This window comes from Electrona antarctica (assembly GCF_951216825.1).
Source record: "Electrona antarctica genome assembly, contig: scaffold_25, whole genome shotgun sequence".
Lineage (NCBI taxonomy): Eukaryota > Metazoa > Chordata > Actinopteri > Myctophiformes > Myctophidae > Electrona > Electrona antarctica.
Window position 1 is genome coordinate 12,623,983 of NW_027637034.1, and position 18,527 is coordinate 12,642,509.

General features: G+C 44.1%; 1 protein-coding gene across 1 annotated transcript in view; it reads left to right on the forward strand.

Annotated features, from left to right (window-relative positions):
* Positions 1 to 4,686: 4,686 nt before the first annotated feature.
* The window catches only part of LOC306919436 (uncharacterized protein), a 35,004-nt gene continuing 21,163 nt past the window's right edge, over positions 4,687 to 18,527 (forward strand). Inside the window, exon 1 of the mRNA XM_079532220.1 lies at positions 4,687 to 4,759. The gene's annotated coding sequence lies outside the window, so the exon portion shown is untranslated. The remainder of the gene's footprint in view (positions 4,760 to 18,527) is intronic.

The following is an 18,527-nucleotide window of genomic DNA, read 5'->3' on the forward strand; positions in this document are numbered from 1 at the left end:
TGTATGTCATATTGTCCCTCATTACGTCATATTGTCTCTTTATTGTTAATGGCATTTAATGTACACCTAATCAACAAGAGTCAGACTTTAATATATTAGCGCCACTCACTTCACACGGGTGTGATTTTTAGTCATATGTTCAAGTAGGGGTGGGACGATATGGGTACCTCACGATATGATATATATTGCGATATTAGGCCCTCGATAACAATAATATCACGATATTCGATATATTGCGATATTTGTCATATATTCGATATATTGTATGAAATTTCATCAACGATATCTGCAACTACAAAATACTTGTAACTGAAAAAAACGCATTTTTTGTGCTCGGACACAGGGAGGGACACACATAGCTGTCTATAGGAGTGGTTGCACCACTCAAACACTACATTAATACTCAAACTCCCCCTTTGCCTCATACCCTCATCATAATACCTCACAAACACCACCAACTGACCATTATCACTAGAGTAATTACTACAAGTAGTAGTAATTCTGTACTTATGGTTGCTGTGGGATTTGCTTTATTTTAGCTGTCATTTCCTCCTTTTCTAAACATGCTGTTCATCACTTCATTATGAACATTATTTTATTTCAAATTTAAAAAAAGAAAATTGCTGGTGTATTGATTATTTATCGCGGGAGGACGTATCGATATATATCGCAATATCGATATTTCACCCCTAATGTCCAGGGGGTGTACTTGTACATCAAGCTGCCTCATGCTACAGAAAGGGGAGATTAGGCGCATGCCCTATGGGCCTCGTGGCTCAGCAAGGCTTACTTATGCTTCAACTTACTTGGACTAGTAGTTAGAAGTAGAACATTTTAATATACAAATAGCTGCAAGCAGTGATAATGGTGGCCGAGCAGGAAAGCAATTAGGACAATATACACAATAGAGAGTATGCGCATGCTTAAAGTGAATGGCACATCGAGTGGCAAAGCAACATGCAAAGTGAGTTTAACATTGTTTAATGTTGTTTAATGCAATCAGATATGACTTTTCTGTGTGGATGTATGGGCTGTCAAGGCCAGAAAGTTTGTTGATGATGATGTCACGCGCATACTCTCTATAAGCCATATAAACAAAGACTGAAGTTGAGAGAAATAAGACCATGCAATTAAGAAATAGTTGAACCTAAAACTATAACTAAACCTAACCTTAAACCTAATCTCATTAAAAGTATGGCAAATCTTAATCCTAACCTCAGTAAAACTATGGCTAAATCTAATCTTAAATGGACATTTCACAAAAAAGACAGTTTTTAAGTTGCTCGAACCCCCTTCCTGTACAAACCATTGTAACTTCAAATACCCATCCTTTTTCCTGGTGACTGATATTGTCCTAATACGGTCCGTTTTTTTCCCCTTTTTTTCCCCCCCATTTACGTTTTCATTTATTTTTAATAATTATGTTTGATTTTTTTTTGTCTCCTCCGTCCTCCCCCTGGAGGACATTCTTTCCAAAACAATTCTTAAAGATAAATGAAAACAGTAATTGCTTTGGATTAATCTATCACGGTTATAATGGAGTTTGAAGTTGCAATGGATTTGTATAGGAAGGGGGTGAGGCAGCTAACATGAATATCAAATAACTAAATAATGAATCAAGTATTTCTAGAGAAATACCTTTTTAATCTAATCTCAGTAAAATTGTGCCTACATCTAAAATTAAATCTAATCTTAGTAAAACTATTACATGTGTGAATGAATGAGGCTTCAGGAAATACGTTTCTACACCTTGCCAATGTAGAAGAACCAATGAGTTTTAACTCATTTTCTGCTAAAGGCGTGATTGGATGCATTCAATTAATAGGCCAACAATACAAATGATGCTAGTTTTGTGGATTAATTTACGTTTAATTCGTGGCCCCAGTGCCCCCCACAACATTGAACTACTTCATTTTCACCAAAACTAGAGCAGAACTCCCACCACGGGACTCGGGCAATCAATTAATACAGTTGCAAACTATATTAATGGCAAGTATTTCATACAACTTAAGTTAAAAAATTGTGAACTATCCCTTTAACTCTGACCTAGCCCCTAGCTGTTTGTGGTTTTGTCCCCTATGTTTGGCTCCAGAATCATTTTTGATATCTATGTCGCCATACTGTCTATAGAGCGCTTTAATACTGCATTTTCTCTCCAGGACAATGTTTTTTGATTCAGTCTGCTATGCAGCTGCAGATAGCGTGACCTCGTTACTACAGCAAAAAACAGCAAAAAAAAAGAGGAGCAGGACTGCCTCTCATTGTCTTGTGATGGCGACGTCACTACCCATCACCTTCCCTTTCGCCAACCCCGCCTCGGGTATTGGCACTGATGACGCGGAGGAGAGAACATGCCCCCAGCGTCCCCAGCAGGAATCGAACCCAGGACCTTCTAGCTGTGAGGCGACAGCACTACCGACTGCCACCGTGCCCCTGCATTCTCTATTTTCTGTCCTCACTTTTTATCCTCAATACGTACATTGCTCAGCCAATCAAATCATCACTATGCGGTACACACAAAGCTGGGCATAGGATGGTCTAGCGCCCCTCCAAAATAATAACAAGAAATGCACTCTGTCGAGGTGCCAGCTTGCGCCTTGCACACAAGTAGGCCATACATGGCCTACTTGTGCGCAAGCAGAACGGGCAAGTACTGCTACTAACTGTCTATTACAACTGCTGTTCTAAATCCTTTAGACCTGTTATTTACCTTATACCAACCTTGAAACCTACCTTAGTTACGTCACCATCAACAGCCAATAAGCTAGGGCACATACTAACTGTATAGGCCCTATATGATGATTTCGGGTGTGACATTACAGTACAGTGACTGTACAGTATAGGGACCCCCTGGGGACCCCCACACGTTAACTCTGTCATTTCTCGACCGTTTCGGACACAGGGCGGCTCGCCTGAACCGGGCCGGCACCCTGGGCGTGTTCCTGTGGGTCTGGAAGTTTCGGGGACGCCCACACGGAGTTGCACCACTTACTTCACATGGGTGTGATTTAAAAAAAAATTATCGCGAGTCAAAACGCAATCGCAATATTGGTCAGAAAAATCGCAATTCGATTTTTTTCTCAATCGTTCAGCCTTAGTGTGAAGTGAGGACCGCTCTTATCGTCATACATCTTCACATATGATGTTTCCTATGACAACTTTTGAGGGTTTCACACACAATTGTGTAAACATAAACATTAATGACAAAATGTGTATGGTGATGTATGATGATAAGAGCACCCCTACACGGGTGTGAAGTGAGGGGTGGTATAAACACAAACATTGAAGTGAGGATGCAAATTGTGATTGGCCAGAATAAGATGATTTATGATGATAAGCCCGCCTGCCACTTTACATGGGTGTGGTCAGCTTTGAGGGTTTGTGTAAACAATGACAATGAATGTCCCCTTTCGGGACCCTCGGTCACCTATTTTGGATGGCGGTACCTTAGGGGTCCCTTGAAAGTTAATCCACTCTCCATAGGATGCAACTGTACCACTGTCTGGTCACGGACACATCTAGCGTTGCTTGAGTGTTGATGAGATGTTTCAAAGATGCATAAAGTAGCAGCCGTAGACTGTGGAAGCTGCACGTTGCTGTATCTGGTGCTGTGTATATATCCAAAAACAACGAGTCCCGAAAAGGGCTAAATTAATGGTCAGCTTTGAGTGTTTGTGTAAACACAAACATTGTGTAAACACAAACATTGAAGATGAAGGTGAGGACGCAAATTGTGATTGACTGGAATGAGATGATGTATGATGACTTACTGTATGAAAGCGCCCCTCACTTCACATGCGTGTGACTTTATTTGTTACTTTACTTTAGATTTGTATTTATCACTTGTCATCAGTTTTTAAACAAGTCATTGCGTATATTGAATAGATCTGTTCTCTTCGGGCTTGACCCCGTCTTATAGGCTAGCTATATTATCATTCTGATATGCAATCTGTATAGTTTCAGGCCAACACTCCAAGTTACATTCGTATTGTATTTGTATTGTACAAAACAAAACAGTGTGAAAAGGGTGGGATATATTCCTCCAATTGGGATGGGATATGAAATATCGGACAGATCCGTCTTGAACACATGACTAGAGATAGTGTGTAACGATTTCTGGGATTTGTGGACATAATCTGGAGGAGTAAAGCAGTAAAAAGCAGGAGTAAAATAGCAAAACAAATGTTTTTCAAAAATTGGCCTCCTGGTGGCGCTATAACGGGCCGTTCTGGAAAAATTGGGGCAGAGGTTCATCGTTGGCATCCAGAGAGTGTGCGTGCAAAGTTTGGTATCGACCGGGTTAACGCCGGTGCCGGAGTTTACCTGGTAACAGACGGATGGACGCACACACAGATGGACTCACACACGGACTAGCCTGGATCCAGCCCAAAGACCCCGCCCACTCTCTGAGTGGACTGCATCTCTTCAAGAAAGCTACAGTCTGATAATCAGGCTACACACGGACGGAGTGCAAAACATACTCTCTCCCCATGCCTTCGGCCTGGTGGAGACAATAACACCTCAAGTGGGTAAGTTCTGGGTTCTCTATAGTCTCGACTGTACTTGAAACCAGCCAAGCAATAGCGTTAGCATACAAAGCAAACTGTCTTTGAACTTCGTCTGGAAAACTGGACATTTCTCCCGTTTTCACAACGAGCCTAGCCTCGAAACCCAGACATTTTTATTTCCAGGGAGAACGAGCCAGTCTGTCGCTCTTTACACAGACTGTCGTGCAACTGCAAGCGCAAGCTCCACAAAGGTTTGTTGACTACATTCACAGACTGCATCACGTCACTCTCTACTCTGTGTTTGGCTCTCCTGTTGGCTGTTCACAGCGAGGGAAAGACGGGCGGACGGCAGTGTTCTTTCAACTGGTCTGAGCTAGCAGATATAAGACTTCCGGTTGATCTATTCAAAGTAAGAGTACCCTCTAGTATAACAGTTTGCAGAATTACAGTACATTTCAAGTGCAACTCAATAGGCCTACAAAAAAACTGCTGTGGACGACACACTGATAAAGCATTACACTTGTTTACAACAGGGTCCACCCTTTTCAATTCATCATCAGAAGAGTAACTGAATCCATTGGCAAAACAAAACATTTTACACATTAAAACTATACATTAAGCATTTAAACGATGCTCTAGCTACAACACACTATCTTACTGTGGGACAAAATAATAAATATAACTAAATGGATACATGCTGGGCTTTAGTGAGTTCTGGCTGCACTGCATGCCCGCCAAGCTTTTTTTTATATACATCTCTCTCGCTTTAGGAGTGTGGTGTGGTAGAGGACATGATGGACATCTCCGTTTTTTGTCCAGCGTCCAATTTGTAAATGCCATGCACTCCAGTGAACAGCATTATCCATATTTTTTATCTAAATGCCTAAGGTATAATTTTAATTGGCAAATTAATAGTTTTTCAATGGATTCCGTTTATATTCTAGAGTGTACTCTTATTTTGAAGAGATCGTCCGCCGGAAGTCGTATATATGCTAGCTAATATTTGCTGACGGGACACTGGTTCACACACGGACAACAACAGCTCTCTGCTAAGCTAAGTCCATCGATCACGGCTGTTTCTCTGCTAAAGTAAGTAGCCTGTACTATTATAGTAGCCGAAAACGAACGTAACATCTGTTGAAATACTTACTGTCACGGGACAGCAGTGGACACGCTAATTATGTGGATTTTCGTCAGACTTACGCATAGCAGATATCAATGCAATGTTTACATAGACGTCTGAAAAGCCAGCCACTGATCAGTGCAGGCACTATTTGATACACCACGTTTTGAATGCACTAAGAAAGTTTCCAAGTTTAATTAACTTATAGGCCTATTGTATTTACACACTAGGCCTATAGAGCGTCGCAGTCCCGCCTCCTACCCTGGACCAGGAAATGAAACCCAATGCATTATTCTCATAGACATTTCTTAAAGTATTTATTTAAAGACGGTTACGCCGCGGACAAAGCCAACTCGAGTCGTGACAACTCATGACAACACAAACAATATTTTGGACCAAACAAATAATTAGAAAGAAGAAAAAAACGGCAGGTTACAACACTTTTTTTGTTGTTTTTCTTCTTTGTAATTATTTGTTTGGTCCAAAATATTGTTTGTGTTGTCATGAGTTGTCACGACTCGAGTTGGCTTTGTCCGCGGCGTAACCGTCTTTAAATAAATACTTTAAGAAATGTCTGAGAATAATGCATTGGGTTTCATTTCCTGGTCCAGGGTAGGAGGCGGGACTGCGACGCTCTATATTGAGGGGGTTGTTGGAGGAACTTTTAAGTGCAGGGGGCAATTAAACTATTCTAAATCCATGGGATACAATCACATAATTGCTGGTATTTTTGACCACGAATCCTGATGCCACAAATAATATTGCAATTTTGAAGAATGAGCAATTTCTCTCCCCTTACACTCTGCTGAGAGTTGCACATGTACAATAGACACTCGGCAAATAAAATAAAATAATAGCACATTAATAACATCCCTATGCAGCATGTTATTTGTCATGTCTATGAGTTGATTGTGCAGGGCCTAATACCCTTTTAGACTTAAGTGTTTGACTGTACTCTGTTGCTGGCTAAACTATTCAATCACACACCACAGCCAAATACATCTGAAGTCTAAGCTAGGGTATTTTACCCTCAACATTGTAAAGAAAAGGATTGCCTGCAATATTTGTAACTTTCTAAACCATTACAGTCCTCCTATACGCCTATAACTGTATGTAGGATTATATAATTAAGAACACGGGTGAAACAGCGCAGGCATCGTGGTGGGGGGTGCATGGGAGACTGAAAGCCTGGTGACGCGTGGTTACGGATGTCCTGTCTGAAGTAGTCCAAGCCAAGGAGAATGTTACAATAGGCTACTGCACCGAATGTGATACAATGAACAGCAGGATACAATTGTATTGATTATCTGTCAATCAGCAACACACGGGTGTCGGGACGCGCGCACGTCATTTCAAATACCGACAGGGTTGCGTAAAGACCCGCCCCACCTGGCATTTTGATTGATTGAAGTATTTATTAACAGTTTGCAGAATTACAGTACATTTCAAGCACAACTCAATACGAAAACTGTTAACTGTGAGTGGACGACACCATAAAAGCATTACACTTGTTTACAATAGGGCCCACCGTTTTCAATTCATCAAAAACGACGTACAACTATACACTTCTATATAGCCAAAAACAGGAAATCATAGAGGCATAAAGGGAAAAAACATAGGGTGGGTGGAAACGGGGGTGGGAGGGGAGGATTCAGATTTTACGGGGCCAGTTTCGAATTGCAGCTCCCTCTGGTGTTGTGGGTGTGGACATCATTGACATTAAGGAAGTAGACGGGTACATGGGTATCTTGGTAGTGTAGTGTGAATCTTGTGGACCAGACCCATTGCAAGATGCTGTTATCTGTCGTCAACCCTAAGCCATTCCAGCCTGTCAAAGTGGGCAGGGGTGAGGTGGGTTTGGGGAGAGAGGCCAAGTAGAAGCCTGACCAGTTTGTTTTGGTAAGTCTTGAGCCTTGTTTTAAGGGCCTTTGAGGTGCTGTGGTACCAAGAGTTGCATGCATAGTCGAAGAAACCTTGTACGAGGGCTCCTGTTAGGGTCTTCAAGGCGTTTTTGTCGACCAGTGAGGAGATCCTGTATAGGAATCTTGTCCTTTTGGTTGACTTTTTTTTATTCCGTTGGTACGTTTTATCACCGGAAAGATTTGCCTCCAGGATGGAACCTAGGTAGGAAATGTCCTCTTTTTGTGTGATAATATTGTCACCCACTATAATCAAGAAGCCTTCTGCCTTGCTGAGATTACTGCTTGATCCAAAAAGAATGGATTTAGTTTTTCCCAGGTATCTGTGAGCCAGGTGCAGATTCTACCGAGTTCAGAGTTGAGGGCCTTTTCAACCTGCAGTTTGTTCCTGTCCGAGACCAGCAGTGCTGAGTCATCTGCGAACAGGAACAAGTTGCAGTCACACGCTGAACAGTAAAGTCCCTAGTATGCTTCCTTGTGAAACGCCACAGCTCACTGGGAGGGGAGGGGACAGTGTTCCGTTCACCTCCACCATCTATTGTCTCCCCTCCAGGTAGGATTGCATCCAGCTCACTGATGTGCTATCAAAACCAATTGCTTTTAGCTTGTTAACCAGTATGGAGTGGTTCACGGTGTCAAAAGCGTTTTGGAGGTCCAGCATGACCATCCTGCAGTATTTGCTGTCGTGTTCTCCGTACTATGTAATAATCCACACAGGTAACGTCAATGTTCTGTTGGCTTTATTCACACACGGTACACAAGGATCCTGTCATGTGACATCCTACATGCCTATATGCTAACTGGTTGTCATAGCAACACATAGAATCACACAGCATAGAATAGATATCACCACATCTCCCCTCTTTAGAGAGCAAAGGTAGACTTTGGCTCATGTCCAATGCTGTAGGGAATAAGAAGGATTAGTGCAACTGCAATTCCTACACCTATATAAATCACTTCAAGTTTTCAATACACCAGTGCATATCAACAAGCAGATTTTCATTTCACAGATCAATAATGATTAATTTCACAGATCAATAGCATTTAAGCATTCATCTTTTCCTTTTTTTTTTTAATATGCTCTGTTGTTTTTTTTGTTTTTGTTTTTTAATGCTTCTTTTTTTTCTTTTTCTTTGTTTTTTTTAATGCTCTTGTTTTTTTTTTAATGCTCTTGGTTGTTTTTTTTTGTTTTTTTTTTATTTATTTTATACTGCTACTTTTCATTTTTTCACTTGCAGTTCTCTTTTTTTTTTTTTAGGTTATCCCAAGTCTATCAGGTTTGATTACAGCTCTCCCAGATCGGGTTCTGAGAACAGTGTCTGTAGGTGAACGTTGTGGTGGTACCACAGCAGGTGGCATTGGCTTTGGCATAGGATCCGGAGATCGTTGCTGTGGTGTAGAACCTCCACTGTTTGTCGGTGAGGGCAGAGGTATCAGATGCTGACGATTTCGTCTCACCACCCCATGAGGTAGATCCACCAAGTAAGATCTCGGTGTGGAGTGGTTCTGGAGAACAGTTCCTGATGACTTAGCATCTGTTACCCATACCTGCTCCCCTGGTGACAAAATACCAAGGGCTTTGGCCCGGTGACGCCTGTTGTATCTCACCACATCTGCTCTAGCTTTTTCATTCTCCTTCCAAGCGAATGTGGCACTGTCCGGCAGTACAGGGTCAAGTTCAGATGGAAGAGTTGGCACCGTAGTGCGAAGGCGTCTGCCCATCAGGAGCTGGGCAGGGCTGTAGCCACTCTGAAGAGGAGTAGCTCTGTAGGCAAGTAAGGCGAGATAGGGGTCACTTGCCTTTTCCAGTAGGTTTTTGACCGTCTGGACTGCCCGTTCCGCTTCCCCATTGCTCTGGGGATACCTTGGGCTGCTGGTGATGTGTTTGAATCCATAATCAGCCGCAAAGGAAGCGAATACTTGTCCAGAATACTGAGGTCCATTATCGGAACGCAGAACCTCTGGAATCCCGTGACGGGCAAAGATGGACTTTAGATGAATAATGGCATCGGTGGACTTGGTATGAGACATTAGTGCGACCTCCACATACCTAGAGAAGTAGTCTACGACTAACAGGTAGGTTTTGCCTCTCAAGGAAAACAGATCACACCCTAACTTCTGCCATGGTCTTTCAGGCTTTTCTGTGACCATAAGCGGCTCTTTGTGGTTTTGTCTCTCTTTGATACAAGTCCTGCATTTCAGCACCATTTCAGTCACTTGCTGACTGAGACCCGGCCACCATACAGACTGGCGTGCACGCTCTTTACATTTTACCACACCTTGGTGGCCCTCGTGAATCTTGGCTAGCACGTCGTTCCGCATCACTGAGGGTATTACGAGTCGTGAACCTTTTAGTAGTAAGCCATCTTGTACGGTGAGCGTAGCCTGCTCTGTCCAGTAGTTTCTCAGCATAGGCTCCTGTCTTGCATGTGCTGGCCATCCTCTCATACACAGCTCCATTGCACGTGAGCAGACACTGTCTGTTTTTAGCTGCTCTTTTAGAATCTCCATGTATGTGGGACTGACGGGGAGTCCCTCCACCACGGTGTCCACGTAGATGTTAGTGCTCTCCATGAGCTCCTCCTCTTCTGAGGACATACGTGTCTTGCAAGGTGAGCGCGACAGTGTGTCTGCTGTCCAGAGTGACTTTCCTGGCACATGTATTATGTTGTATGAGTAACGCATCAGTCTCATCCTGAAACGCTGTATTCTCGGTGGCAGCAGATCTAATGCTTGGGATCCAAGTAGGCTGAGGAGAGGCTTGTGATCTGTCTCTAGACAGAAATGCATCCCTAAAAGGAATTCACTGAACCGTTCACAGGCCCATGTGAGGCCCAGAGCCTCCTTCTCTACCTGTGCATAACGTTGCTCGGTTGGAGTGAGTGACCGAGACGCATAAGCCACAGGTTTCCATTCCTCTCCCCACTTCTGTAGAAGGACACCTCCCAAGCCATACGATGACGCGTCGGCTGACACCTTGGTGTCTCTGTTTGCGTCATACATTGCCAGTACAGGCGCAGAAGCCAGTGCCTCCTTCAGTGTCTTAAATGCTGCAGCCTGGTCTACGTCCCAGACCCAGGCGTTCTTCTTGGAGAGTAGGTCACGGAGCGCTTTGTCTTTCTCCGCCAGCTGCGGCAAGAACTTCCCCAGCTGGTTGACCATTCCAAGAAAGCTCCGTAGCTCTGCTACATTTGTTGGCTCTTTCATCTCCAACACAGCCGCCGTCTTCCTTGGATCAGGGCGAATGCCCGCGGCGGACACGATGTGCCCCAGGAACGACAGTTCAGTCTTAGAGAGCTCACATTTATCCACATTCAATGTGATGCCTGCTTTCTGTACACGTTGTAGCACAGCATGCAGTCGAGCGTCATGCTCCTTTTGGTCCCGCCCCCACACCAACAGGTCGTCAATGTGGCAGACCACACCCTCTAGTCCTTCAATGACCTCAGCCATCATGCACTGAAAATGTTCGGGTGCTGAGGCAATGCCAAATGGCAGACGGTTGAAATGAAACCGCCCAAAGGGTGTAATGAATGTGGTGTATTTGGCTGAATCCTCTGTTAATGGAACTTGCCAGAAGCCCATGTTGGCATCTAGTTTGCTGAAGAGCGCTGCTCCAGCCAGTGTTCCAAGGCTCTGCTCTACTGATGGCAAAATGTACTTTTCACGGCGCACATATTTGTTTAAGCCAGTCAGGTCCACGCACAAGCGCACTTTTTTGCTGTCCTTTTTAGGCACGACCACCATGCCGGCGCACCAGTCGGTTGGCCCCACCACACGGCTGATGACGCCCAGGCTCTCCATGCGTTGTAGCTCCTCCCTGACCTGGTCCACCAGTGGCAGTGGAATTCTCCGTGGGGTTTTCAAGGAGAATGGCACAGCACCGTGTGTCAGCTTAACGGCATACGGTCGTTGCACCGCACCCAGGCCGGTGCATAACGTGGGGTACATTTCTGTCAGGGTCCCCATGTCTATGCCATCGACACGGATGATCAAGCCCAGGGCTAGAATAGCTGGCAGCCCGAGCAAAGGCGTGCCAAGGTTATTGACCACGTAGACTTTTTCTATAGACTGCTTGGCCCTGACTCGCAGCTGCAGCCTGGCGAACCCCAAGACATCCAGTGGAACCCTCCCCGGACCATATAGTGGTTTCTCTGCTTTCTGGAGAAACGGCAGCTGAGAGTTTGCAAAGAGGCTATTGAACACAGCCTGCGACACCACAGTAACATCCGCTCCAGTGTCAAGCTTGAAATTAATGGTTTTGTCCATAATGTTTATATTGACCGTCCATGGAACAGCCTCTGCCGACACAGAGCCAATAGAGAAGTCCTCCTCTGCATCGGTTGACACAGAGCCAAGAAAGAAGCCATCCTCTTCCTCCTCTTCCTCTATGCCATGCACCGCTTTGCCCGCACGGCACACACGTTGGTAGTGGCCTTTTTTTCCACATGTACGGCATTTTGCATCATTAGCAGGACATTCCTGTTTAGGGTGATAATTTCCTCCACATTTGTAGCACTGTGAGCTTTTTGGGATTTTTTTTTTGAAAGCTGTGTGGCTTGTAGTCATTGTTTTTCATGTTTCTGAAACTTGACTTTCCTCTTTGCTGTTTGCCTTTAAAGCCCCTGTTCACGAAGCTCACATCAAACATTTTAGAAGCACTAGATTCACTTCTCAGTGTGCTTTGCTGCTTTTTAATCTCTTCTGTCTGCCTCGCCATATTAATGGCTTTTTCCAGATCAAGAGTGCTCTCCATTTGCATGCGTTCAGACAGACGTACATCAGCCAGCCCTACTACAATCCTGTCTCGAATTAGCTCGTCATGCAAAGCTCCATAATTGCAGTGTTCTGCTAGTGCATACAAGGCAGTGACAAAAGTATCCACAGCTTCATTAGGCTCTTGTCGGCGCATGTTAAAGCGCGCCCGCTCATACACAACGTTCTTCTTCACAATAAAGAAGCTCTGGAATCCATCCCTTACTTTGCTGTATATGTGTTGGTCCGCGTCGGATAACTTCAAGCCAAGTAATACGTCATCGGCCTCGTCTCCCATACAATATATCAGCGTGTTGACTTGATTGTCGTCGGAGCTTGCCGATAGATTGCTTGCCTCACGGAACCTCTCGAACCGTCGGATCCATCTCGTCCACTCGTGCGGTTTGGAGAAATCAAAGGGCTCCGGTGGCTGTATGCTGAATGTAGCTCCAGGATGATTCATTCTGTTAGCAGCAGCAACACCGCCGCCGCCTCCTACTTCCTCGTCTACCATAGCGTTCGCTGAGCGTTTTTTTTTTCTCTCACGCTGTCACTGTAGACCTCTTTAGTGCTGATTCTTCTTCACCGTTACTTCTGACACCATGTCGTGTTCTCCGTACTATGTAATAATCCACACAGGTAACGTCAATGTTCTGTTGGCTTTATTCACACACGGTACACAAAGATCCTGTCATGTGACATCCTACATGCCTATATGCTAACTGGTTGTCATAGCAACACATAGAATCACACAGCATAGAATAGATACCATCATCAGCATACACCTCTTGTTTGATGTGGTCACTCAAATAGAGGAGGCATGTATCAGTGGAGTGGGATGTTCTGAAGCCGGATTGGAATTTGTACATTCTTTTTTTTTGTGGCAAGATACTTTTCAACCTGTTCATAGACTATTCTTTCCATCACTTTCGCGATGGAGCTAAGAATAGAAATAGGGTGGTAGTTTCCGGGGTCTAATTTGCTCCCTTTCTTGTAAGGTTGGGTGATATAGCAACATTTTCCTATCGCCCATCGTCTGGCCCAAAATCGCAGATAGACGATATTCGTGCAATGTGATTACAGTTTACAGCGGGTCACGAGTAAAAAAAAAAAAATACATCCACAAGCTCTCAACGCGCAGAACCCGCAGACATGCCTGTGTCTGCAGTGCCGTTTGCAACGCGTTGAGAGCTTGTAGAACTGTCTGTTATCGACAACGTGAACGAACCCTGACACCAGCGATGCAAAAACAAACGCGTTGAGAACCGCATACGTGACTGTCTCTGCAGTGCCGTTTGCAACGCGTTGAGAGCTTGTAGATCCTTCTGTTTTTGCAGCGCTGGTGTCGGGGTTCACGTTGTCAATAACAAAATAACCTAGATTACAGGCGACAAGAAGTCATCTGTGACCTGGCCATGCCCGACCTCGTCATTGTCGAGAAGGCTGACAATGACTGAGTCGTCCGTGTACTTTATGATAAAGCGGTTGTCGTGATTACTGCGACAGTCATTAAGTGAAGTTCAATCAGTGCGTTGAATCAGCAGCAACTAGCTAAGCTAACACCACCAACAAATCATTAGCTCATAAAAATGTTCGGCGATAGACTCATCCAAATCACGATTGCCGATATATTCGTATCGTCACCCAACCCTACTTTCTTGTGCAGGGGGGTTACTTTGGCCAGTTGTCAGTACTGTGCACATGCTGTCCAGGGCACTGTGGCCTTGTCAAAACCAACTCTGGGACCTGTGTGTGTGTGTGTGTGTGTGTGTGCAAGATACACACAGACGCATTTATGTGATTCCCAGGCATACACAGACCCCGGCCCCCCAGGGAATGCTTTCCAGACCACTTGCCTAATAATAATATTACTTTTGTGCCCATCCCAACTTCCGATCCATTCATCTATTTCACAATTCCCTCCCAATGGGCTCAGGAGGTAGAGCAGGTCGTCCAATGATCCATGGGTCGGCGGTTCAAATCCCGGCTCCTCCTGTATACATGTCAAAGGGTCCTTGGGCAAGACACTGAATCCCAAATTTCTCCCGATGTGCTGGTTGGTACCTTGCATGGCTTCCGCCGCAATCGGTGTGCGACTGGGTGAATGTAATGCACAATCTATGTAAAGCGCCTTGGATAAAGGTGCTATATAAATGCACCATTTACCATTTACCAATCAATAATGTGATATATATCGCATTACCCACACTCTATATTATTTGGTGTTCATATATTAGAACTAGTATGTATTAATTAACCTACAGTGACTAGCTAGCCTACAGTGAAGCCTACAGAGAAATATTTCACATTCAAAACTAATTTGGGTCGTTTCATCTTATACCCAAGGCAGTTTTTAAGTTGCTCAATTCAGTATTTTGTCTGACATTAATTTCCACCAAAAAATATTAATAATATGAAAAACGTATTAAAACACATTTTATTATATTAGGTAGAGAATGATGCTCCGATCAATCGGTGATCAGACGATATTCAAAGAACCTGATAGGAGCATCCCTAATATTAGGTTTATACAAGGTTCAAGGTCTTTATTAACCCATTTTGATCGGGAACCCCTTTTGGTGTTACATACATAATGTTATAATTTAGATATTGAAAAATAGCAGATCTACAAGCTAGGTCTGCTATTTCTGAAAAATCGTTAAAATGTGCCTCAAATCTTTCAGAAAATTGTCATGATTTAGAAGACATTTTTTTAAATTTCGACGTCAGGCCTGAATGGGTTAATGTCCCAGGGCAATTAGGTTTACAGCAAAAGTAGTGGTTTAAAACATACAAACAATACAGGACAACAACAGACATGAGACACCATAGCATAAACAGAGGTCTGGGCGCATCTAGTGAAGCTATAGAACAGGGTTCCCCAATTAATTTTCCTCGAGGGCCATATTTTGACTAGGGTACCAGGCTGGGGGCCGAGTACGCACGCGTGAGGTTGAGGTCTTGCCCTGAAAATTCATTTTCAGGGCAGGACCCCATTTGAAAAGGATGCCCAGTTTGACATGCATAGGCTACTGACCCCCATTTAATGCCATTTATATCTGGGACCCCCCCCCCCAAAACATTTTTTTTTTTTTTTTTTTGGGGGGGAAATTCTTCCGCGGGCCGCCAGGGGGCAAATGGCCCGCGGGCCGCCTATTGGGGAACCCTGCTATAGAATCAAAGAAAAAGTGCTAGGATATAAAGTGCCGGCATAAAGTGCTTGTTTCAGCATCGTCATCATCACATTACATGTTACTGGCAGCGTTGACTGCACGAATCGAGGCAGGGACAAAGGAGTGCTTATATCTGTTGTTGTTTTTGACAACGGGGGCACCCAGACGACGGCCCGATGGCAACAGCCTGTACTCTGACTCGAGTGGGTGGGCATTATCCTGCCGAATGGCCCTGGCCTTCATCAGCAGCTGTCTATTGTTGAAAGGATCGAGGCTCTCCAACTGACTGCCAGTCATTTTGGAGGCAGTTTTCACAATACTTCTAAGATAATTTGTATCTTTAATGGCGAGGTTACCATACCAACAGATGATAGAAAAGGAGATAACAGAATGTACATAGGCACTGTAAAACAGTTTCATCAGGTCTCTGTCGACATTCAATCTGGCTAATTTCCTTAGGCAAAAAAGGCGTTGCTGGCCCTTCTTACACAGCATGTCTGTGTTTACATCAAATTTCAGTTTGCTGTCAATAATCGTGCCCAGGTATTTATAACTGGGTACGATTTCCACTGGCTGGCCACAGATATCGGTGTTCTGGGTGGGATGGGGACCACGTCTGAAGTCAATACAGAGCTCTTTTGTTTTTGAGATGTTTAATTCAAGTAACGCATCATTGCAGCAGGACAAGAAGTCATCTGTGACCTGGCCATGCCCGACCTCGTCATTGTCGAGAAGGCTGACAATGACTGAGTCGTCCGTGTACTTTATGATAAAGCGGTTGTCGTGATTACTGCGACAGTCATCAGTGTATAAAATAAACAAACGCAGAAAGAACACAGCCCTGTGGCGAACCAGTGGAGGTGGGCAGAAGGTTAGACACTGTGTCATTCACCCTTACACATTGAGATCTGTTGGTTAGAAAGTCGAGGATCCAGCCCACCAGACATGGGTCCACACTGAAGGTGTTCATTAATTTCTCAACCAGAACATGGGGCTGGATCGTGTTGAACGCCGAGGAGAAATCAATAAAAAGTAACCTGGCATGCTTTTTACTGCCCTCAAGATGCTTGAAAACTAGGTTGAGAAGAGTGGCTGTTGCGTCCTGGACGCCTCTACCTTCCCTATAAGCAAACTGTAAAGGGTCAAGAAGGCTCTCAATTTTAGCCACAAGTTCTGACTTGACGAGCCTCTCGAACTGTTTCATGACCAGGGAAGTAAGAGGATCTGAAATCGTTGAGTATTTTAGGATTGCTGCTCTTGGCTATGGGTACAACAGTGGACCGTTTCCAAAGGGAGGGTACTCTCTGCTCGCTAAGAGATAATTTAAAGATAGAATTAAAAATAGGACCTAATTGTTCAGCACAGTTAGTAGGCGACCACCGATGTGGTCCGGGCCTGAAGTTTTACGAGGGTTGCATTTTTTGAAACAGTTAATTACATCCTGCTCATCAAAGAAAGATCTGGAGGGGGGGGGGGGGGGGGGGGCAGACAGAAGTCTGTTTCTGATCTCAGCGATTTTCACTAAAGTCGTGGGTATCAAATCTAACATAGAAATCATTGAGGCTCTGAGCCAGTTGCTGGTCACATTTGTGACACATTTGTGTGTAATTACATTGCAACAATGTCTCTGTAATTTAAGATTATTTGTGTATTTTGGGGGTGTGAACATTCCTGCACGTATTTACATAGAGTTGTTTCGATTGGCCATACCTATGTATTGTTCTTCAGTTTCACGTAGCCGATCACCGCCATGTTCAGGCTGTCAGTAAAGTGAGTAAACACAACATCATTCTTGTTGTTTGTTTGTGATGGCTAGTAACTTTGAATCAGAACGCTTGATTAACGCTTTAAATCAGCGCTACTCAACCCGCGGCAACATGTCTGTGCGGCCCGCTTGCCCGTCATGGTCATACCAATACAACATATTTTTGTTCTGCTTTTAGTGAGGAAAAGTCATTTCTAGCGTTTCTAACCACACGATGCGATCATGCGCTACTGAGCTGTTTGTTCTTCTTGCTGACAAAGTGGGCATGTTGTTGTCGATTTACAAGTCCACACGCACAGCTGCAGCATGCATCCACAATGCGTTGAGCAGTTGTATATCGGCTCCGGTTCGGTAAACAACATCGTCATGAGGAGGAAGTGCAAACAAGTTATGGGCGCAGACAGAAAACGGCATGTTTTGTGCTTGTGCAAAGAAGATCCTCCTGGCTTGTTTCGGAAAGGATCAACCTATGTATGTGAAAGTGCCTTAACAATGGGAATTATAGTCAAAACAGCGCAACGCTTTCATTGACAAGCACCGTTGGCCCATGCATGCACGACTGTTGGAGGAGTGGCAACAAATGCAGACTCAAGTGTCACATTAAGTAAGAAATCTCTCGCTCTCTCTCTCTTCCTCTTCATCCCTCCCTCTCTCTCTCTCGCTCTCTCCCTCCCCATCTCTCTCTTTCTCTCTCGTCACGTAGTTGCGTTTACTGTTTACTGTTTGTATGTCGTCTCTCTCCTGCCTCCTCTTTAACAGATGTCGTCCAAATCAAACCTGATTTAGCTGATTTATTAAACTATTCGTTTTAATTTGTAGGCAGTAGGATAATTAGTAAAGTAAAAGTGTGACTGAATGTCACATGCAGTTGACAGCTAACCTAGTGGGGGGAGTGTTTATGCAAGCCATTAGGGGTGGAGACAAGTATCTATTGTCACACCCATTCCTGGCCTCAGAGGTGCTAAAATCTTTGAAATCTTTGAAGGGGAAATTCTCTAGTTTGGGATTTCTGGTTCAACAAGTTTCAGATGGTCATATCGTCTTCATTTTCCCCCCAATTGCAATGAGCAATACATCATATGAAAGGTTACATTATGCAGTTTCATAATATGTAAAAAACTGAAAAATGACTTGTATATCAAACTACTGTACTCGGTCACATTTGTAATTGGCTAGTATAACCTTTTTCCTGCCGTTTACTTCAGCCCTGTTATGGTTTTCATACCATCCCAGGCAGAGCCCAGGTTATTTGCTCTAAGTTGGCTCTTGATTTTTTTTCCTTGT